The sequence below is a fragment of the Amblyomma mixtum genome, chromosome 3 (assembly GCF_055824585.1).
Source record: "Amblyomma mixtum isolate Tamu chromosome 3, ASM5582458v1, whole genome shotgun sequence".
NCBI classification, from domain to species: Eukaryota; Metazoa; Arthropoda; class Arachnida; order Ixodida; family Ixodidae; genus Amblyomma; species Amblyomma mixtum.
The window spans coordinates 10,430,231-10,439,221 of record NC_143014.1 but is presented as its reverse complement, the minus strand read 5'-3'; positions in this window follow the sequence as shown (position 1 = coordinate 10,439,221).

Genomic DNA, 8,991 nt, shown 5'->3' with positions numbered 1-8,991 from the left:
TACTCTCAGCACTTTTCTATAATTACGTTGCTCGCTTAGGTCCCTGAAAGTGCTGATAAGCGGGAAACCTGTTAGTGACACTGAGATATTAAAAAAACTTGAGATCACTACGGCGACCCGCATTGGAGCAATGCGAAAGCAAAACGCCCACATACTATGTCGACGTCTGTGGCTATTCCGACGTCCAAGTGCTATATGGACGTCCATGGCTATTTGGACATCTAAGTGTATTTTTTAGCGTTTTTTCACGTTCAGTTAATGAAATAATTACACCTCATGTACAGAATTTTTCCCACGTCATTTTTTCACACACTGTCTGTCAGAATCACACTTTCACATATTTATCTTCAGAGAACGAGGCAATCGTCAGACAAAATCTTGGACACCTTTTGCTGACGCTACAGAGCCATACAACGCTCTCGCATTAATTAGTTACATGTCACTGGTGTCTGGGGTTCGTTATGCCATTTATGTAGTGTTTACTTCGCTCACCTCAGTACAGTTATGTTACTAGAACTAGGAGGACCTAATGCCGGAGCAGCCAATCCTTGAGCAGTGATTTGAGGCACGCAGACTGGATGCCTATGCTGGGAATACGATGCTTATACTTGAGCCTATGCTTGTTATACTTAAAGCTTCGATAGCCAGTGGTACTAGCCCTTTGGCGCCTACATGAAAGACGTTCAGTGTTATATAAATTATGAAAGGGAACAACTATTTTTTCTTGTCATTTCGGAACTAAAGCTGACAATGACTTTTTGGCATTATGCGCCAAGAAAACTGTATAGCAGAAAAATACCGAGCTTGTCACACGTAATTATGGTGTAATCAATAAAAGCTTTGTTCCCTCTCATTTTGCACTAAGAGTTACCACGTCTGTCGTCTGTCATAACGCGCAGCTTGCCCACTATAGTACGATTCAACTCAAGAAAGAAGCGGCAGATGCCCTTCAAAGTAGACCCTCCAGCCAATCACATAGACGGATTTTTATGCAACCGTGGTTAATCGAATTAAGCCGTGGTTAACCCCCTTTGCACGTCGCACAAACGTGCCAAGTATGCATGTATTTTGCCAATTAAACGACAAGTTATTGTGCCTGTAAAATGCGTTCTTTTGTTGATCGTTTTTTTTTTGAGTGGCGATTCTAGATGACTATCCACTGGACCCAAGAACCCCTCTACATTTCCTGTGATGATCACTCAATGGTCAAGAAGGTCCCTTCTTTTAGGTGCAATACCTCTTTTAGAAAACTTGAAGGTGGCAAGTCGAACGGAAGTATCGTTGTATGCACTACGTTTTCGCTTAGCTCACTCGTACTGAAAATTACTTCCATAACAAGGTGCACTGTTGAAACGCACTTTCTGTCCTAAGCACACAGCGTTTGCGCGGACATAACACATGGCCAGTGGCCGCGAAAGCATGCGAGGCCATGCCCTGTGTTCCCGGGTGCTGACTTTTTAAAATTTTAGTTAAGGATATCCTGCCAGCCTGCAATTGGCTCTTACAGGAGTCGGCACAAAGTGGGACAGTTATACACTGAATAATATGTAGGGTAAAACACACGACAATTGGGAGCATGCGCACTGCAGTACAATGAATCATGAGAAGCCCGATGGGGGCACAAAAATACGGAGAAAGCGCCCATTATCAATGCACATGCGTGCCGAAATACATTATTTTTTCATCGCACAGAAATACCACGATGGAAAAACCAAGAAGGGATACAGTGAACTAAACACGTTTACCAAAAGGCACTCTAAAAGTGATTTGAAGCATCACAGCAGTTTTTTATAGAATATTTTGTTTTTCAACAAAAAATTCTGCGTTTTCCATAAGAGCTCAAGGGAGATATCGTTCATGAATTAGTGAGACAGATTGTGTTGTGTTTTATGGCACATAAGTAACTCAGCTGTACATCGTAGCGCTAACCAACGAAGGCAAGGGAGAAGACAGGCGCTACCTTTAAGCCCCAACGAGCCCAACTTTACGTTATTCTAAGGCAACTAAGGCCATAATAAGTGAATTTATAGGGAATTTGTTTTCTGCAGTATTTTATAGAAATATTATTAACGCTGGTGTAGAGGGCCTAAAGCTTGTTTTGTATTACCTTGTTATGAAGGAATAAAGAAATTTTATGAGTGGCTAATATTAAAAGCTTTAAAGAAGCTCGGGTAACCACAGCAGCCATCCTTGGCTGGGAAGGATGTTGAGTATGCCAACCGATGAAACGAAACCTCAGCCTTCTTCACAGGAGTGAGATGGTGGCTGAGGTGTATCAAAAAATGAAAGGAAGCAGTGGTTAAAAATTTAGAGTTTGTCGAGGAAACCTGTTTCTCGTAAAAAACTTAAACACACAAGCTATATCGACAAATGCATCTTCTACTAAGAGTAACGTTGGGTGTAAAGGAATGAGTTTATTATAAGACCCAATAAAATACACTTTCCTTAGTTTTTCGACTTTCGTACGTGATATTGAAATGTGATAACTGTTAGTTCATCGCCACATTTTTCAAAGACAGGTTTCTCTTCCTTTGCCAATCGAATGTTCTCTGTAAAGTGCGTGCGGCGCAGTGGCCTAGTCAGAAATATTTTTTAGGGGGTGTTATACGCCGCCCGTAAAGAAGACAGCCTACAATATCTACACAATACGAGTGCACACAGGACTCCGATACGTAAAGGACATTTAGTTTTTGACAAAAAAAACAGTTGTATGACAAATCGCGGATGTTTACAATATTTGCACATAATGTACAATACAAAAGCTTCTGCTCTATAACAATGTGAGCAACTGGAAACGAATGGCATTTCTCAAAACTTCTTCCCCATACATCATGTCAACCTGGGCCCGGACGCAGAGGCGCTTTAAAAGGATTCCCTCTTTATTTTCGCGCTAGTTAGTGATTATTTGAGGACAACGCAAGAAATGGAAAAGTAGGCCAACCTTGAAAGGTATGTTTCATTGGGTGAACTTACAATTAAATGGAGTGCCATACATCGGCTGCTAGCCCAAAAGACGCGGGCTCGATGCGGGCCGCGGCGGTGGAATTTCGATGGAGGTGAAATTCTAGAGGCTCGTGTACTGTGCCACATCAGAGCACGTTAAAGACACCTGGTGGCCGAAATTTCGGGACGCCCTTCACTACGGCATCCCTCATAGCCTAAGTCGCTTTGGGACGCTAAACGCCCATAAACTAAACCAAACCATACATCGTGCGAAGGCGAAGAGGGACTATTTTGTAGACTACCCTGCTTCCTATTAGAATGGGAACTATTCTGTCAACAAGACGATATTTTTCTTAATTTCGTTTTTAGATTATAATATACAGATGCAGTGTGAATAGCACAGGCACAAGGAGGGGGGAGGGAGGGAGAATGCAGCACTCATAAAATTTCGCGAGGTGTTCTGACACCGAAAGCACCTCCTCTGGCTACGCCCGTGGTGTCGCGTATACAGGGACGACATATAATAATTTCAATGAAACGCGCCTGGTACAAACATGACTTCCATTCACCTAAAACTGGCTTTACCAAGTGTATGGTAGAGAGAGGGTGCGTCTGGGCAAAGCGGTGAACGCTTTGCCTAGACGAAGACTAGTCCCCTTGTCGAAACGTTGGCTCTAGCAACCTGAGGTTTTCCCCTCCCTTGTTCATTTTGTGATTTACCAAGTGTAGTTTGTTGTTTATTTCGTAGCTTAAGCCGACTGCCATTTTTTTCTTAATTTACGCTGTACGAAGTTTATTGAGTCCTTAAAAGGTACTTTCATTTACTTTACCGGCTTGGCAACAGCTTGAACAGCTCACAAGTCTGCTCTCTCGTTGGCATTAATTCCAACACTAACAAGCCTCAAAATAATTTAAAAAGTACTTTTAAAATTGAAATTTTCAAACTATGCTGTGGCATGCTACGTTTGAAAGCACACTTGTCCGCGTTTCGAAGGCATTTAAAACTCATTTGATACTCAAGTGGAATACGGTTGAGAAACCATATCAAACTGCACAACACCGTCTACTGAGTGGAAAGGCATTTGGTTAAACGAAATTTCACACACCCGTGTGGCAGGGGTATTCTATTTTCTCTCCTCTAAATTACTCACTCATTACTGTTTTTTTGGAAGCAAAGCTACTGTGAGGAATATTCCCGTATCTTACAAACAATGCCTAAATGAAGCGGAAGAAAACAGGAACTTGCTCTATTTCGGCAATCCCATATGGCAGCGGTGGTAGTCCGGCTAATCCTCGGCTCGGTCCAAGGTCAGAGGGGCAGTCTTGATCCTCCAGTGTCTAACAGGTTCGCCGATGTGCATTACCGTTGGATCAGCACGACGTTCTAGGATAATTTTAGATGTCATTTTTCATCCTTTTCTTTTCCTCTCTTTTTCACCCTCTCCTTTCACCCTCACCTGGTGTAGCATGCTAGGCTAATACACCAGGCAGACCTCTCTTTTATTCATTAAAGTCTCTCTCTAGGAGAGGTTCTACCCGTGCTAAAAGAGTGCCCCAAATGCCGTCGGAGCAAATGTCATACTACTTAGCTGGTTCTGTGACGCGAATTTTTTCAACAGCACGCGGTTCAAACGACAAGCGGTGCACTGCTGAGATGCTCGAGCGTATCAAATGCCTTCGAAATGCGAACAGATGTTCTTTCGTGCGCAGTGTTTTCACGCCATCAATTCGGAATGACAACTTTCTAAGTAGATATGTATTTTTAGCTAAGAAATTTTAACGCGTATTCAATCCAATAGTTTTGCTCATTTTCTGCGGCCTATGTCGTCACCTGGTGTTCTCTAACGCGTGTACTGTGCGTTGGCGGCGCACGGCTCCATGGGACATGTGCATGTGAAAATCACCATGGGCGGCTTCTCTGTCACCGTCATTTCTGTTTAAGAAGGCAGATACGAGAAAAACACACCACGAATAAAAGAACCTCCAAAACTGAAAGGCAGCAGCGCCACCGCAATGCAACCAGTGAACGTTGAACTTCCCAACTACCTTAAAGAAGCGCTGCAGAACATCGCAAAAATCTGTCGGCTCGAATGGTAGTCTTTATGTACGGTGACTCAAACAGTTCATATTTAAGAATGGGAAGCCTCTAGCCAACGTTCTCACCAGTTATCCTGTGGTCTTTCTGGGCTGTGCTGCGAAGTTGCTGGGTAAAAGCGACACTCCACTCCTCCACTCTTTCCTTGAAGTTTTATTTGAGATTAGCGTGATTGTGAAGAAGGTAGGCTCAGCGCATGCGCAGTTCTCGAGCCAGAATCCATGATCTTCAATAAATGTTCTCTTGAAAGCCAGCGCTCGTCTCGTCCACTCTTCTCATCATACTAGTTGACAAAGGTAATTAAATTGAACCTACGTAATTTTATATCTCTTTGTTAGGGCCGATACCGAGGTCGTATAGCCGCGCGGAACAGGATGCCAGAGCAGTTTTTGAAACAAATGAAAGCTAGTTCTTCTGGGCCCGAGTAAATTTCTTCCTACAAAACGCAAGTAGGAGATGATCCGCAAGTTGAGTGCAAACCCAACCTTCGCTGGTTGCAGTGCTCCATTCGAACTGTTCTGCTTCATCTCTTGGTGACAGAAAAAGGAGAGAGAGAATAAAGAGAGAATCCACAACAGTGCCCGCCTACCGGGTCTAGCCGAATAGGTTGCGGGTGTTCTGGAGAAGAGCCTGAAGAAAGGCGATGCTGGGTTTGAGGTTGAGGAGCGAGCCAGTCTGTGAGTACGGTAGGATAAAGCGTTGGACTTATTGCGCTTAGGATCTATGTGCGGGATCCTTGGGCTGCGGGGAATACCCACAAAAGTGTGCGCAAGTCCCCGCTGTGGGGACAGGTAAGGGGATCTGGGTGAAGGAATATATTTTTACAAGAGAATGGTTCTGTGCTCGCCTGGGTGGGGGGCGGATGTAGAGCTATTTTCGAAATCTGTCGGAGGTGACAGGAGCCTGTGTCACTCGCAAACCGCTTGGACCGTTTTTGTCGTGTTCGCTGACCCAGAGACCGAAGGTCACTCCAGCAGCCCTTCCCTCCTTCGCGCGTACAAGCCGGCCGCTTCCAAGGCACCATACGCTGACCGCCTGCATTCCCATGGCACCGTACGTGCTTTCTTGCACACTCGCCCTCTCTCTCTCCCTCCCTCTACAGCAATAAACGCTTTAGTCTCCCCTCAGCAACTGTGTTGACAGGTTCTTCGCTCGCGGGGCTCCCACGCCCCGAACTAACACAAACCTTAACTCTGGCGACGAGAAGTAGGGTTTATAAAGTACGCAGTTTGAGGTGTCGCCGATAGCTACTTGAAGACTACATGGTGCCATCGAGCCTTTTAGCGGCAAGAATCGGTTATCGTGTATTCAGCGCCTCACCTTTTACTTCATGGCAAACGATCTCTCCGACGAAGTAAAGAAGTGCGCGCGTCTCCTGATGCTATGCGGAGCTGAGGCCTTCGAGACTGCCCGCGCGCTGGTCGCACCTAAGACTCCGGGAGAGGTCAGCTATGGAGACCAAGTCACACTTCTCCAGAACCACTTCGATCCTAGACCATCTGAGCTGTACCGCCGGTACGTTTTCCAGCGACGTGGCCAACTACCGGAGGAATCGTTCAGCAGCTACGTAGCAGCCCTCAGAAGTTTGACAGCCGATTACAACTTTGGAGTGCTACGACAATGTCTGCATCATGGATGCTACCGGCAAAAAGCCGCACACCGGTTGTAAAGAACAAAGCCATGCTGCACCAAGACGTCATGCTTCGTCTGCAGTTCGTGTGCGGGATCCCCGACGAACACCCCAGAGACTGTTCGCGGAGAAAGACGACTTTTCAGCGTTTTTGAACCTGGCCCTGTCATCGAAAGTGTGTCAAGGCAGCAGCGAGGACTCAAGGAAGCGACGAGCTCCGCAGAAGTGCACAAAACTTCTCAACCCAAAAGAGAATGCAAAAACCCGCCCCAGCAACGGCGTTGCTATCGATGTGACTGCGGGCACGAGGCTGCTACCTGTCAGCTCAGAACGACGCAATGCCGTTTTGGTTCCAAGAAGGGTCACATCGACAACGCCCGGAAGAAGAAAACCAAGGGAGACAAGTCCAACATCAAGCAAGGAACGTAAAGTGTGAGCGTTCAGTCCACGAGCAACGACACTACGCACAGCGATCAATGCTACTAGCTTCCGCAATAAGAGGGCGAATACCCTGCCCCAAATTAGTTGTTGAGATTCAAGTCAAGGGAAGGCACCTAACATTCGAAGTCAACACGGGCGCATTAAGTTCTCTGATCAGCGAGGCTGTTTACCGCCAAACATGGCCAACGAAGGCCTTGAAGGTTTCGAGAGAACCCTTTGACTTGCGCACTTGTTCGGTAGAGAACCTTCGCTCCCTCGGATAGGCACAAGTTCATGTGCGATTTAAGTGAAAGGACTGTGTGCTACCTCTGCTGGTGGTGAAAGGGACTGGGTGCAAATTGCTAGGACGTGCCTGATTTTTTGGTGCTGCCCATCTGCTTGCACGGAATTAACCAGGTCGCTGAGCTAAGTCTTGAGCTCCGGCAGGTTCTCGCACGCCATCCTGACGTATTTAAGCAAGACATCGACGGCCACGTGGGAGCTTTTAGAAGAAGGCGCAACGCCAAAATTCTCTACGGCACGTCCAGTACCTCTAGCCTACCAAGAGCCAATGGAGGAAGGGCTCGACAAGTTTGCAAAAACAAGGCATCCTAAGGTCGACGCACCGTGCTGGAATGACCGAACCTTTAGCGTGAGAGCGCAAAGGGGACGGGGACATTTCGCGTCTGTGGCGACTACAGGAGCACTGTTAACGCACTGGTAAAGAAGGCGGCGTACTCGCTACCGACAATTGCGGAGGTATTCGCAAATTTGCGTGATGGTACCATTTTCTCAACGCTGGACCTCTAGCAAGCCTATCAAGAACTAAAGGTCGACGACAAGACAGCCACATTGCTCACCGCCAACCAAAGGATTGTTTGGTGCGAAACGGCTGCCTTTCGAAATATCTGCTGCGCCAGCCATCTTTCAGCGTATGATGGAGACAACAATAGCAGAAATTCCAGGGGTGAGTGTATCTTGACGATATTGTTGTCAGTGGGAAGAACACTATAGAGCATGCGCAACGTCTACACAAAGTCCTCTCGAGGCTAAGAGAGAAAGGTTTATGCCTCAAGCAAGAGAAATGCCACTTCGGTATCAAGGCAGTCGAGTTTCTAGGCCATAAGATTGACGGTCAAGGTATGCACACGACCGAGGAAGAGGTTCAGGCAATCCTTTACGCACCAAAACCGACAGACAAGACCTCTATGCAGGCTTTCCAAGGGCTTCTGGGATCTTATGATTGGTTTTTAGAAAAGAGAGCTACGGTTGCCGCAGAGCTACATAAGCTCGTCGAGAAGAACAGGCCGAGAGAAAAAGCACCAGACTACTTTCGATGCGCTTTCGAGGGCGAATCGATCTTCCACAGTGCTTGTGCAGTATGACGAGACAAAGCCTCTCCCTCTGTCCGTGTATGCGTCACCATATGGCGTCGGCGCTATTCACGCTCAGAAAGACGCGTTCGGCAGGGAGGCTCCCATTGCATTGGCAAGCGCAGAGAAAAACTACTCCAAGCTGGACAAGGAGGGTCTCACGGCATTTTATGGCGTTAGCCATTTTCACCAGTATATCGCTGGCCGGCCCGTGACCGTATTAACGGGTCACCAACCGCTCCTCGGCATCATGGGAGAAAGGAAACAATTAAATCAGATACTCTCACCTAGAATGACCCGATGGCGCCTCAAGTTAGCCACGTACGACTACGATTTGGTCTTCAGGCCTGGACGTCTGCCCCAAAATGCTCGCGAGCTCAGCAGGCTGCCACTGCCCGCGCAAGTAGATGAGCCATGCAACCCTGGACATGCGCTCATGCTGGCTTCCACCCATTACCGGCAAGACCCATTACTGGAAAGACCCATTACTATCCCGAGTAGTGAGAGCTGTCGCAATTGAAGAGCTGCAC